Source organism: Ranitomeya imitator, chromosome 7 (assembly GCF_032444005.1).
Source record: "Ranitomeya imitator isolate aRanImi1 chromosome 7, aRanImi1.pri, whole genome shotgun sequence".
Taxonomy (NCBI): domain Eukaryota; kingdom Metazoa; phylum Chordata; class Amphibia; order Anura; family Dendrobatidae; genus Ranitomeya; species Ranitomeya imitator.
The window spans coordinates 62,176,238-62,191,534 of record NC_091288.1 but is presented as its reverse complement, the minus strand read 5'-3'; the positions used below and the strand labels follow the sequence as shown (position 1 = coordinate 62,191,534).

At 42.1% G+C, this 15,297-nt stretch overlaps 1 long non-coding RNA gene across 1 annotated transcript in view; it reads right to left on the bottom strand.

Annotated features, from left to right (window-relative positions):
• Nucleotides 1-1,070: 1,070 nt before the first annotated feature.
• The window catches only part of LOC138645856 (uncharacterized), a 62,024-nt gene continuing 47,797 nt past the window's right edge, over nucleotides 1,071-15,297 (bottom strand). Inside the window, exons 2-4 of the long non-coding RNA XR_011314782.1 lie at nucleotides 4,521-4,722; nucleotides 1,975-2,024; nucleotides 1,071-1,456 (exon numbers count right to left, since the gene is read on the bottom strand). This is a non-coding gene — a long non-coding RNA (uncharacterized lncRNA). The remainder of the gene's footprint in view (nucleotides 1,457-1,974; nucleotides 2,025-4,520; nucleotides 4,723-15,297) is intronic.

Sequence of the window (15,297 nt, the reverse complement as noted above, 5' to 3'; positions counted from 1 at the left end):
AAATAAAAAATAAGCATCACTTACCTGTTCAAGCCTTTGCCTGCATTAATTAGTCATGTGATGTTGAATATGATTTGGTGCATAATACACTTTATTACTCCTGCTCAGGGAGAGTTTCCCCAAATCTCAGACAACCTCTTTAAGAAGATTCAACAAAAAGAACCAAACATGTAAAGCTTGGACTCACCACATCAAAAATCAGATGTCCGCTTCTTGTCTACCTTGGCTCATGCAAGTTCAATTTTTTGGTGCCAATTCTACCATAATGATCTGATTTACCAAATTTTCTCAGAACCGTTGATAATGAGATTTGTCTGCTGTGAATCATTCATCTAGTTGCTTATCTGATGCTAATGGTTCCCATGATTCTAATATTAATCAGTTTTCATCAAAGTGCTTGATGGGTTTTGTAATGTCACTTGAAGGAACTTTCAAAGTTATTGCAATTAAATTAATAAAGAGCTGCTAATTTATCTTTGCTAAATTGTTATTAGAGACCCTACCTGTGTCATCATAACACAATTAATTAGTACTTGACTTCAATCAGTAAAGCAAGTGAATAATAACTATGAACAAACAACCTCTAACTTTCAATTTCACTGAAACTTCAAAATTAAACTCTATTGACATGTGTACCCACTCATTGTCAAAATAGGGCAGGCCTGTACAACTTATCCCCTTAATGACCGCAGATACGTCTTTTAACTGACCTGAGATATATGAGAATAGCCTACCCATACAGGAAACAATCCAGTAGCTGTCGGCTGTACACTATAGCTGACAACTTGCTGCATCAGCCACGATCAGTGTTTGCACTGTTCAAATCTGTTTAACCCCTTAGATGCTGCTGTCAATAGTGCCTACATCATATAAATGGTTAACAGAGTGTAGGGGCTTCCTCTTTATCCCAATTGGTGCCGTCAGATCATGATTGTGTGGTCCTGATGTTTGAAAAAGATCAAGGGGATCAAATTCAATAAATCCATGAACTTATTTGTCCTCAGGAAAACAATATATTAGTATCAAAGATTATTCCAAGGACATCAGAAGAGTCAATTATTCTGAAGAGATGGTATATTTATTCATTAAAGACCAGACATACAGTAAAAAACAACAACGTTTCGGCCAGAATTGGCCTTTATCAAGGCAAAGATCTACAAAAGTATAATGACAAAAAAAGAAAATTAATATATATGTCAAAATCATCAATCAGATACATATAACATCATCATCAATGTCCTGGTCCAAGACCATCTTACAGCAGAAAGTCCAAATATATATAAATGTATACATACATGCAATAGGTTCATACTATGAGCCATTATATAATGTGCCAAACTCAATATAAACAGATGGTGACTCCACTAACAGCATTCCAAGAGGGGTTATTAAACAATATAACTGTCCTATAAAGTCAATAATGTCCCTGGTAAACATGATACTTCCGAGTGGAATCCTATAAGATAAAGTAAAAGAACACACAAGGTTACCTGTATGGTGGTATAGAGAGGGGAACTGAAAAACAATATAAGTACAGAGGAGTAAATGACCTGAATAAGGAGCGCGGCATACGCAGACTAAAGTTAACCCTGTGAAGTAAGGGGATAAACATACCTAGTGGATGTGAAGCGTGGGATCCGAGATACAGCCGCCGTGTAGGAAGGTGTGCGTCCCTAATGAGAATCGGCGTCTTTATATGACGAAGGTGCTGCGCGCAAACCGGAAGGAGAGAGCCCGGAAGAAGGGAAAAAAGGAGAAGCCAAGCAGCAGCACACGCGCCGACTAGCTGAATCGCGCATGCGCAGTAATCTATAGCCAGACAGAAGTGGGGCAACAACGCTGAAAACGAAGCAGGAAGAACGGAAAAGAAAAGGGGATAGGGAAAGTATAATTGCCTAGGAGGGAACATAGTTTAACCCTAAATAGGGAGGGCATTAAAAAGGGAATACCACCCAAAAGACAATACCCACAAACCTGAAGGAGAATAACACACCACAAGTCTGTGAGGATCCACCGGATTATGTCTATATAAGAAAAGAGAAAAAAAAGAGAAACATTTTTTTTATATATGATCATCATGTATAGATATATGTAACAATATCACATTACAATCGTGAACAGCAATATGATAACATACAGATATAAGTAACCATCTATATAATAAAAAAAGGAAAATGACCCATATATTACAGTATACTAGAGAGTCTATAGGTCTCTATGGGAGAAGAAAAGGTAGATCAATAAAACAACTCATATTCTCTATTTAAGCCATTGGGTTCTAAAGTCTGAAGAGTATGAATCCAATAGGCTTCTTTCTCCTTAAGTTTCAAAATCCTGTTACCCCCTTGTCTAGCAATCGGTATGTTGTCAATAACCTGATATCGAAGCTGCGAAATATTGTGGTTATGTGAAATTAAGTGGGCTGGGATGGGCAACATTATCTTTTTACACCGAATGGTTGATTTATGCTGGGATATGCGGTCCCGGATATGCTGAGTGGTTTCACCAACATATCCGAGACCGCAGGGACACTTAATCAAATAGATGACATATGTAGAATCACAGTTATAGTAATTGCGAATAGGAAAACGTTTCCCAGATCTCGGATGAGTAAAAGTGTCTCCCTTACTAATGTTGGAACATTGTAAACAATGCAAACAGGGGAATGTTCCCTTTCGAGTCGAGCCCAAAACAGTTTGTCTTATCTCTTTTCTCGCACTCCCTACATCAGCCGATACCAAAAGGTTACATAGATTGGGTGGTTTCTTATGGCACATCAGTGGAGGAGAAAGGAATTCTGGAATATCAGGATATAATAGACCCAATAGAGGCCAATGTTTATGTATGATCCTGTGAAATAACCGCATAAAAGGATGGTGGGTACTAACGAAGGCCATCCTCCGTGTATCACGACGTACTGTCCTAGAGGATAAAGCATCAGGTGAATGTTTAAGCAGAGTGTCGGGGTAACCCCGATTTTGGAATTTAAGGGCCATATCTTTTAATCTCAAAGTACGTTGAGAGCTATCAGACACTATCCGGTTAATCCTCTGAAATTGTGACAATGGGAGGGCCCTTTTGATGTGGTGAGAATGACAACTGGTGAATAATAGAAGACTATTTTTATCAGTCGGTTTGACATACAGATCAGTCGATAGCGAACCATCCTCATTCACTATAACTTGGGTATCTAAAAATGAGATTGATTTATGATCATAATGTATAGTGAATGTCAACTTAGTTACACACTGGTTGATATACTGATGAAAAAATACTAAAGACTTGATGTCACCGCACCATACAAGAAAAATATCGTCTATAAATCTCTTCCAAAGTATACAATACTGTTGGAAGAGAGGATGTGTGTATACGAAATTAGACTCAAAATCAGCCATGAAAATGTTGGCGTAAGGAGGCGCCACGTTACTACCCATAGCGGTACCGTTCCGTTGAAGAAAGAATTCATCTTCAAAGAGGAAAAAATTCTTAGTTAAGGTAAATGTCAAAAGTGTTCTACAGAAAACCTTAAGATCACAAGGGAATTGTGTATTGTTGTTGAGGAAATTTTCCACTGCCGAAATGCCCTTTTCATTATCTATGTTAGTATATAGACTATTAATGTCTAAACTAACCAGGTAACAGTCAGTTGGTACTCTTTTGAGATCGTTAATACAGGTCAAAAAATTAGATGTGTCACGGAGAAAGGAGGGGATATGAACCATTAGTGGAGACAAAATCTTCTCCAGGACAATTGCCAATGGTGATAAGAGTGATCCAGTAGAGGCTACGATCGGTCTCCCCGGAGGACTGGTTAAATCCTTATGAATCTTAGGCAATGTATATAGTACGGGACAAATTGGGTGGGTATTAATCAGAAATTCTCCCAATTTATGATCAATCACGCCTGATGCACTAAATTGATGTGACAACGTCTGGATCTCTTTTGTACATTTAAAGGTGGGATCATAAGTAATGGGAAGATAAATCTCAGAGTCACTAAGCTGTGACCGAATTTCCCTTATATAATACTGTTTGTCCATTACTACTACTGCTCCGCCTTTGTCCGCAGGCTTGATTATCAATTTCTTATTGGACCTCAGGCTATTAATCGCCAATTTCTCTGCTCTTGACATATTGCTACTTACATGAAAACGACTATGGTGAATATCACTTAATTGTTTATCAACATCATTCTGAATAAGAGAAATAAAAGTTTCCACAGGGTGATATGTCCTGGGAGGAGAAAAGGAACTCCGAAGAGTAAGATTGAGTTTCTTCAGGGTCAATATCTCATTACCATTTGATGCAGTTGAGATTTGTGATACAGGTGTCACTATATCAGATTTAGAAAAATGCACTTTAAGCTGAAGGGATCTATAGAAACGATTCAGCTCCTGATCCAAAGTAAAGTCATTAAACGGAGGGGTCGGACAAAATGAAAGCCCCCTCTGTAACACAGAATGTTCTGTAGGGGACAAAATATAAGATGAGATATTGTAAACAAGTTGATCATGAGGTACCTGTGAACGGGTCTGCATCCTAGTAGTGGTGGATGATTCTACTGGATTCCGTCTATTGCCTCTCGATCTAGAGTTACGTTCCCGTCTCTGTTCATACTGGCGAAAAGAAGAACGGGAACTGTCGCTTCCAGAGCCTGAAGAAAAGCCTGATGTTTGCCATGGCAATTCACGACCAAATAGCAGCATCATAGTCTGTTGTAACCTGTTAGCGGCATTTAGGTGGTAAAAAATACACATTTTCATTTCTGTCATGCCAGTTTGCATTAATTCCTGAAAATCACCTGAAAGGTTAATAAACTACCTGACTGCAGTTTTCAATATGTTAGGGGGTGCTGTTTTTAAAATGGTATAACTTTTGGGGGATTCCCAATATATGGGACCCCTAAAGTTACTTCAAACATGGATAGGTCCCTAAAAAAAATTTCTGCTACATTTTTAAACCTCCTAAAATGCTAATAAAATAAAATAACATTTTACAAATGGTGATGATGTAAAGCAGAGATGAGTGAAATGTTATTTATTAACGTTTTGCTGTGGTATGACTATCTGGATTAAAGGGATAATCATTCAAACTTTGAAAATTGCTAATTTTTTAACATTTTTCTCAAATTTCTGATATTTTTATAAATAATAGTATAATGTGTCACAAAAAACAATCTCAAAATCACTGGGATTTGTTGAAGCGTTCCAGAATTATTACCACACAAAGTGACACTGGTCAGATTCCAAAAATTTGGTTCCGTCACTAAGGGGTTAAGGTCCGTGGGCCGCATGCAGCCCTCCAGAGGGTTTGCTGCTGCACACGGGAACTGGGAGACATCGGTTCTCTTCTGCCCATATTCAAATGTATTTGCATCTTTCAGACACGAATACATTTGAACACTTGAGAGCCGAGACAGAGACAGAGGAGCGCTCGTCAGCCCCCGCCCTGACGTGCAGCAATGTGATGAGGTCAGCGGAGGTATAGGACACTTGTATGCACTCCATGGAGGAGCTGAAGATGAGGGGACCATGGATGGGGCACCTTAGTATTATTCCAAGGCACATTATGGTTTAATGGGGGACATTATGGGGCAATTAGAGAGGAGCAGTAGGGTGGGAGGAACTTTATGCAGAGGGGCGATGTGGGGCAAATATGGAAAGGAGCAGTGTAGGGGGACATTAAGGAGAGGGGCAGTTTGGGGCGATATAGAGAGGGTCGGTTTGCAGGGGATATTATGGAGAGGTGTAGTGTTCAGGAAATATTATGGAGAGGGACAGTGTGGGGGAACATTAAGGAAAGGGTCAGTGTGGGGGGATATTATACAGGGAGCAGTGTGTGGAGCATATAATGGAGAGACTCAATGTGGGAGAATATTATAGAGAGGGGCAGTGTGGGTGGATATTTTGTGCAAGAAGCACAGTGAAGGGCAATTATTTATTCAGGGGCACAGCATAGGAGATATTAATATTTATGGAGCAGTATAATGATACTTTTATCTTTAAGGGCATCTTGTCGGGAGTTCTGCTGATGAAGACGGAGAAGAAAGAAGTTTGGAGAGATGAGCTCTGGGCATGAAATCTCATCATGGCATCTGTACTACATGGACACAAAAGGGATGCGAATGACTCCAATCGGAGAAGATGTCACTTATCAGGTACCTGGATTTAAATGTTTGTTTGTGATACTGTCTGTGTCTCATCAGTACTGTGGTTCCTGTATGGTCCACAGTCTGATGATGACTGGTAGCAACACTCCCATACCTCCTTACCATTTTTGAGGACTACTGAGAATTTACAAATGTACTAGGTTTAGTTCTATTTATATGTACTGATGGTGGTTCTTATGCTGAATTCATGTATTGATGGTTATTCTAGCTCTGTATTCATGCACTGACAGTGTTTCCAGGGCTGCATTCATGTACTGATAGTGGTTTCAGAGCTGCATTCATGTATTGATGGTGGTTCTGCCACTCCATTCATGTACTAAAGTTAGTTCTGGCCCTCCATTCATGTACTGATGATGGTTCTGGCTCTGCATTCATGTACTGATGGTGGTTATGATGCTGCATTCATGTACAGATGGTGATTCTGGCTCTACATTCATGCACTGGCAGTGTTTCCAAGGCAGCACTCAGGTAGTGACGGTGGTTCTGGCGCTGCATTCATATACAGAAGTTCGTTCTGGTACTGCATTCATGTACTGACAGTATTTCTGGCTCTGCAGTCATGTACTGATGGTGTTTCCAGCAGTCCAATAATGCACTGGTGGTAGTTCCGGCACTGCTTTCATGTACTGTGGGTGGTTCTGGTGCTGAATTCATGTACTGAAGATAGCTCTGGCATTGTATTCATGTATTGACAGTGGTGCTGGCTCTGCATTCATGCACTTATGTGGTTTTGGTGCTGCATTCATGTGTTGATAGAGGTTCTGGCACTGCATTTATGTACTGGCTGTTGTTCTTGTGCTGCATTCATGTACTGATGGTTGTTCTTATGCTGCATTCTTGTAATGATGGTGTTTTGGAGTGGCAGCCATGTACTGACAGTGGTTCTGTTGCTGCTTTCATGTACTGATGATGGTTCTTTTTAACCATTCAATTTTTATTGAGAAAACAGAGTACAATTAAAATGCAACATGGGAAGGAAAAAGGGGGAGGGAGGGGGAGGGGAAGAGGCAGACATAAATGTAAATATCCACGATCAAGAATGAAACAAAAAATAATTACAATACATGGGCGCATACATAGCTATGATATCAAACAATTGAGTCAGCTGGCAGAAGAAGGGGGATGGTGGTCAGGCGAGGAAATAAAGGGTGAGGAGACCCAAGGGTCCCACCACGTAAGGACCTTATTCTTTTTTGCAAGACAGTCCGCAGTAATCGACTCATAACTAAAGTGCAGATTAATTTTGGATATCAATTCAGGTCTGGAGGGAATATTAGAAGATTTCCAATGCTTTGCAATTCATTGTCGGGCCGCCACAAGAATATTAGAAATAATGGGTTGAAGGGAAGATGGGAAGTCCAAGAGAGATATACCCAATATTGCTAAAGGGCCAGTTAGGTTGATAGGAAGATGGGTCACCTCTGAAAGAATCGCTTCAACCTGACGCCAAAATATTTGCACACTAGGGCAACTCCACCATACATGAGCCAGCGAACCAGAAACACCACAATTTTTCCAGCATAATGGGGAAGAGGAGAAATAAAATTTAGCTAATTTAACAGGAGTGAAGTACCATAGGAGCTGAATTTTTTTGCTTTGTTCGAGGTGACCAAGACACGAAGAGAATTTGGAAGGATGCAGCATAGCCATGCTCCAATCCTCCGGGGAAGCCTCGAATGCAAGGGCACCCTCCCAAGTGGACATAAATGGGAGTCTCTCAGAGAAATCATGGGAGAGGAGGGATTTATAAATGATGGAAATGCCATGATCAATCCACGTGTTTGGTCTGAAAAATCTGTGGATTGGGGTCTCCATACCCAGGGGGGACACGGCCACACCGAAGGAGTTACAATGTTTAAGGAGGCTACGAATTTGGAAATACTGAAAAAAAGCCCTAGGAGGCAAGTTATAGCGAGCAGTGAGGTCCGCAAATGATCTCAGGCCCGACTCATTATAGAGATCATTCACTCGGTGTATTCCGCAGTCCCCCCAGGCAGAGAGAGACAAACCATCTATTGCGTATTCTAATGCTTGAATAGAGACGTAGTCAAATATAAAAGGGAGGTAAGTAGGGCAGAGACTTGTCCAGACCTTAGTGGCGGAGCAAATTGTTTTAAGAGGGGAGCTCCGACTGGGCGGCTGGAGCAAACAGATCTCCAGCAAAAGTTTGAGGGAACCCCTAGGGGCAAAGCACGACTCAATATGGAACCACTGGAGGGAGGAGTTCCCCTCCCACCAAATCTTAAGGGGGTCTAGGAGAGCAGCTTTGTGGTAAAGGTGGATATTAGGGGCACCAAGACCTCCCCTGGCATATGGGAGAGACATTAGAGAGAGTTTTATTCTATGTGGCTTGTTATTCCAAATAAAACGGTCAATAATTGCTTGAAAAGCAGAGCGGTACTTAGAGGGGATAGCGAAGGGGAGGCATCTAAAAAGATATATAAGTTTAGGGAGAATTAACATCTTAGACGTTTGTATCCTAGCCATCCAGGATAGATGAGAGCAGGCAAGCTGGTCAATTTCTTTTTTAATTTCGTGGAGGGTTGAATCACAGTTAAGGCGAACAATGTTTTTAATATGGGTAATTTGAATACCTAGATAAGTGAATCCGAGCGGAGACCATATAAAAGGGTAAATATTTTGGATTTGAAGTTGGAGAGAGGAAGAGATAAATAGGGGAAAAATTGTGGACTTGGACAGATTTAGCTTATAATAGGAGGCTTCAGCAAATTGGGTAAGAATGGAAGACACTGCAGATAGTGACTGTAGAGGAGCAGAGCAAGACAACACCACATCGTCGGCGTAGAGGCCAATTTTGTGTTCCTGACTTCCCACCATTACCCCCCTAATGTCAGGGCATTGCCTCACCGCAGCCGCCAGGGGCTCCATGACTAAAGCAAAGATGATGGGGGAGAGGGGGCAACCCTGCCGGGTCCCATTTGAAATAGAAAATATACGGGATTTAAAGCCGGCTGAGCGAACTGAGGCACAAGGATTGGAATACAAAGCCATAATAGCTGAAAAAATCTGGCCAGTAAGACCAAATTTGTGCAATGTAGATGCTATATAGCCCCAGTGCACCCGATCAAACGCCTTTTCCGCGTCGAGAGATAGGAACACACTGGGGAGGCTCCGCCTCTCCACCACATCCAGCAGGTCGATCAAGCGTCTCGTACCATCTCTAGTTTGCCTACCCGGGACAAACCCAACCTGGTCTGAGTGAACCAAGGATGGGAGCACCGATAATAACCTATTGGCCCAGACCTTAGCATATATTTTTACATCGCAATTTAAAAGGGCGATGGGACGAAAATTGCCAGGAGAGGTCATAGGTTTCCCAGGTTTAGGAAGTGTCGAAATACAAGCCTCCAGACCCTCTCTCTCAATAGTACCCATAGAGCGCCAGTAGTTAAATAAACGAATGAGAAAAGGAGAGAGGATAGTGAGAAAATGAGAGTAGTATGAGAAGGAAAAGCCGTCTGGACCCGGAGCAGAGCGTTTTTTGGCCTCTTTGATTATTTGGGAGATTTCAATTGCTTCTATAGGGCCGTTAAGGAGCGACAACTGCTCCGGATTAACAGTGGGGAGATTCGCTTTATTCAAAAAAGCGTTAATTGAGTCCTGAGAAAGTTGAGGAGTATTTACGTCAGAATCTAGGTTATATAATGAGGAGTAGTATGAGGCAAATTCTTCAGCAATATGAATTGGGTTGTAAATCTGAGAACCATCTGACTTAAGAAGATAAGCAATTTTGGTTTGGGCTTCTTTTTTTTTAACGCGTTTAGCTAGTAAGGCGCCTGCCCTGTCACCCATGGAGTAGAATTTGGCTTTCGATTTCCTGAGCGAATTTTCTGCTCTATGGAGGAGGAGCTGGCGAAGGCGCAGGCGTGCATCAGAAAGATTGGAAAATAATTGAGGGGAGGGGCAGGCTTTGTGGCAAGACTCCAGCCGGGCCACTTCAGCCAAGGCAGATTGAAGATTTAAGTTATACTTGCGTTTAGCTGTCGCAGCCATCTTAATGAAAAGGCCACGAGCCACTGCCTTGTGAGCGAACCAGAGGGAGTCCTCACGCACATCCGCCGAGTCATTAAAGGCAAAGAATTCCTGCAAAGAGTTTTCAATTAGTGTAAAGTTCGCTTGCTCAGAGAGAAGGTGGTCATTAAGGCGCCAGTGTGAAGGGGGTCTGATTGCAAGAGGGTCTTCTAGGGAGACTGACACAGGAGCATGATCAGACCAAGTGATATTACCTATATTTGCAGACATGCAGTGAGGGAGAGCGACATCATCTACTAAAATCTAATCAATTCTACTGTAAGAACCGTGACGAGGGGACCAAAATGTGTAGTCTCTCTCATTACAATGGAGATATCTCCAGATATCGTGTAAATTGTAGGAGCTAATCAGCTGGGCCGCATCACCCCTGGCCACGGCCGACGATGAACAGTCCAGATTCTTGGATACTGGAATGTTGAAGTCTCCGGCAACTAATTTATGACCATGCTAATAATTACCTAAGATTTGAAATAAATTATTTAGAAATTTAACCTGACCAAAATTTGGGCCATACACAGAGGCAATGGTGTAAGGGGTATTGTTGATTAAACATAAAATTATAATGTATCTGCCCGCAGGGTCGGCTGTAGAACTAATTAGCTGGAAAGAGTTAGCCTTGCTAAAAAAAATTGCCACCCCAGCCTTTTTGGTCTTCCCATTCGCAAAAAATTGGTGGGGGTATAGATTCGAATACATTCTTATATTGTCCCGTTCTAGTAAATGAGTCTCCTGTAAGCATATAATATCGTGTTTGGATTTAGTGAGCTGACGCCAGACAATCGATCTCTTACCAGGGGAGTTGAGGCCGTTAACATTAATAGAATATAAAGAAACACTCATTGTAATATGTTACACAATTTGCTGAAGAAGATATGCAAACCCATTACCCACAAAAAAAGCATAAACATGTCGTGGGATACCTCGCAAACTCCATCTGCGACGAGGGGGGGGGGGAGAGGGAAAGGAGGGGGGAGAGGGAGGGAAGGGGGAGAAGGGAAAAACAAACATACAAAATCCAAACATTTAAACAAGGGAACATCCAGGGAAATCCTGAGTCCGAGGTGAAAATAGAAAACAGTTCACCAATGGGGCAATATGCTGAGCGGAGTCCTGCCAGGAACCAGCCTCAGCAAAAAACTCAGCAAGCAAAAAGAAGAGAAAAAAAAAAAAAACGAGAACTAGAACTGAGTGGGAAAAAGGAAAAAATAAATTCTTCCAGCCAGGAAATGGTTAAAATAGACACTTCAGGCGACCTTCCAGTCAGGGGTAATACGGCGTCTCCGGGGACCAGATCCTCCAGGTTTGGTGGAAGCAGAGGCAGGAGTGGGCGCAGGAGGGTCAAAACCCCATTGGGACAGGGTCTTGGCTGCTTGCGACGGGGATAGGCACGTGGTAAATGAACCGTCTTTACGAATGCAAAGTTTGGTGGGGAAACCCCAGCGGTATAATATACCCTTTTCCCTCAGGATAAAGGTGTATGGTGCAAAAGCCCTGCGGAGGGCTAGAGTTCCTGGAGACAGATCAGGGAAAACTGCAATGGTAGCAAATCGTTCAGGTAGCGACGGCTTCGATCTTAGTGCTTGCAGAAATTCCTCCTTCATAACAAAAAAATGGATGCGAGCTAGTACATCTCTGGGTACCGCAGGGTCAAGGCCTGAGGGTTTAGGGATCCGATGAATACGGTCGATCACAACGTCATCTTTGGAATAAAGTGGGAGAACAGATATGACAAAGTCTTGTAGAAAGGCTCTGAGATCATCAGCCCAATTGATTCAGCAATGCCTCTTAGTTTCACATTATTTCTCCTGGATCTGTCTTCCAAATCCAGGGTTTTAGCATGAGTTTTGGTAACAAGCAGCTGCAGGTTATCATGAGCTTCCCACAAATCATTGTGAGAAGCTACCAGTTCGGACATTTTATTTTCAAGATGATCCGTGCGGCCTCCCAGCTCCTCCACCTCCCCCCTGAGCTCTGCCATCATGGAACGCATATCCTCCTGCAGAGAGGTACGGAGGTCACCAAGCATGTCTCTGAGCAGCGTTGCTGTAACTGGAGCCTCTGAGAGATCAGCTGCTGCTGTGCTTGAGGCAGAAGACTGAGAGCCTCGGCGTGCAGCTCTGGAGGATCTAGGAGAAAGCGGCGCCATCTTGGGCCTCTGAGGCTGCTGAGGGGTGGCTGCAAAGAAGTCCACAATGCGCCTGGAAGGGTCCCCTGCGCCGGCTTTAGATTTCCCCATACACTCACCGAACGGTAAGGAGCAGGAGTGGGGAGTTCTGGAGGAGAAAGCACCGTCTGTGCACTGCTGTGTGCCGCTTTATGAGTCCTGGGAATGGAGCTCCCACACTATGCAACCTGCACCATCAGAAGTCAGGCCACGCCCCCTACTGATGATGGTTCTGATGTTGCACTCATGTACTCATGATGGTTTTGATGCTGCATTCATGTACTGTTGGTGGTTCTAATGTTTCATTCATGCACTGACGGCAGTTCTGATGCTTCACTCATGTACTGATAATGTCACGGGTGTGTCAGATGCTACAGAAAGTCGCTCTACTTCTGGCTGCAAAAGGTTTCTGCATTTGGCATTGCAGACACCTTCTTAATCCTTCTGACTTTTGGACCCACTGGTAACCTCAATCCGGCTATAATTGACACACCTGCACCTATGTGTGTATAGACAGTAAAGAAAAGATTTTCAACTCCTTCTTTATCGGTTGTCTCTTGAACTCTGGATTCACCATTCACCCCCTGCGCACGGATTTGCCTTGGGCTCCAGGTGAGAAGTCAATGATCCAGAATAAAAGTGGTATATGTGTTTCAGCTATAGGAAGCCTTTGGTTGTTCCTCTAGTTTAGCCCTGTGGTTGCAACATGCTGCATTGTATTTTAATATGTATAAAATAAACTGAAAGTTTTACTTATCTTCTGCTGCCTTTAGTCGCTGGATTTATACCACATTTTTTTCTAGGTATTTATAGACTCCCAGTCTGCTTCAGGGAGTTGCCAGTGATATTCACATTTTCCCTTGTGAAGGCTTGGAGCGATAGCAGTTGGCTAACATCCTCTCTGGTGCTGTTGGAGGATGTTTGGTGTTACCTCTCTGAGTCTGCTCAAGCTAAGTTGATTCCTCTGTGTTTGTTTCCCTTCTTCTTTTTAGTGTACAGTGGGGACTGACCAGTGATCACCCCCCCATCCTTATTCAGAGCCTAGCTCTAGGGATATACAGGGCTTAGGTTTCTGCTCAGCACTTGGTGTGGAACCAATATACGGCTGGTAGGGGAGGCAGGGTGCTATTAGATCTACCCAAGGGTATCCACTCCCCCTTTCCCTAGCACTTGGGCTTCCATCCCCTCCTCCCCTCGTGTTGCACTTAGTCCTCCCACACTCTGCGTGACAGATAGGGGTTGTGGCACCGCACTCATGTGCTGATGGTGGTTTTTATATTTCACACATGTAGCAATCCATAATATGCTTCATGGTTATATCAAAACTTAAAAATCCTCAAAACTTAGAGATTTGAGATTAGATTTGAGTTTTTTGGGGGGAGATTCTGCTTCAAAAACTCATTTTAAGTTAGTGTTGTTCACACTAATTGTTTTGATCAGAATGTGAGCAGAAACTCTCCAAATCCTCCTCAAATACTCAAAAGTTGATACTAGCGATGTATTAATGTACTGATGGTGGTTCTGGTGATGTATTCATTTAAGTACCCATTTAAATTTTTTTGCATCCCTTTCCATTGGTCCAGTATGGCAATGTAATCTTTGTACCAAAAACTTTTGTGCACCCCTGAAATAAAGGTGTCAAATTCACTGTTAAACAGTTTGTCCTGAAAACAATATATTTCACTTATCCACAGTATAAGTGATAAATGCATGATTGTTTGAGGTCTAACAACTTGGACCCTCACCAATCTGAAGAACATGGGGCCCAAAGTCCCCAGTTTTAATGGAGTGGTAGGGAACTTTTGGAATTTTGATGTCAGCCATTCTCAGGATCAGTGGTTTCAGTAATTGGATCCATAGTGAATAATACATTTATCATGTATTTTGTGGATAGTTGATTTAAGTTATTTATGAGCAACCTCTTTAATATTAGTCTAAGAGACTAATTTAGAAGTATTTCAAAAAGTATTTAGATAAGGTGTCATAATAGACGTGAGAAACGTTCTCAGGTTTATCCAAATTTATTGCCCTCAAGCAGACCATACACATCAGATGTACACATCAGATGGCTGTTGAGTGTTGACCAAACGATACTTTGGCAGACAGCCACCTCAGCTGATGCTCCCGTATACAGAAGTGCTCACTTGACCACGTGGGTCTGTGTTACACAGCAAAAAGCCACCGGCTGACACATCGTCCAGCTGATTATCTCTGGTAAAACAATGCGATCCGCAATCTGAAATTGGACATGCATGACCAACATCTCCCGGTTAGCAGTTGTCTGGGGCACCCATGTACACTAGATTGTGGGTCGAACCATCAATATCGGCATTAGTCTAATGTGTATAGGGGCCTTTACTCCTTGTAGAGTGTCTTGCTTGGCATGTAGCATTACATACTATTGTAATTTAATCAAGATAGGGATATGATAATGGCCTAAACACAAGGACAGTGTATTACATATTTTTCCAATTTGTTTAAAACAAAGCATTAATGCCAATCATCCTAGAACAAAGTGTCCTAAATTTAGTACTGAAGAGAAATAAATCATAGATCAATTGCCAACAATCAAAGGTAATTGAAAGTTCATGGCAAGCTTTGATGACGGCTTAGTCTCCTTAAATTGAGACCAGGTTTGTAACCCTATAGAAAAACACAGAAAATAAACAGGAAACATTTTGGCTTGGTGTAAATTTTAATGGAATTACTGCATTAGTTTCCTTGTACAGTTATGCTCAAATGTAAAGTAGCCAAAAATATTGGAATTGTTATGATGTGCACAAGCCATGTTTCTCTTTATAATTACTTGGGCACTGAAACAGAAACATAATAAGATTTTCCATATATCAGTGTGAGTACATTCAGTTTTGCTATAAATGATGGTGTCATAATTTAATGTTACGAGGCATGA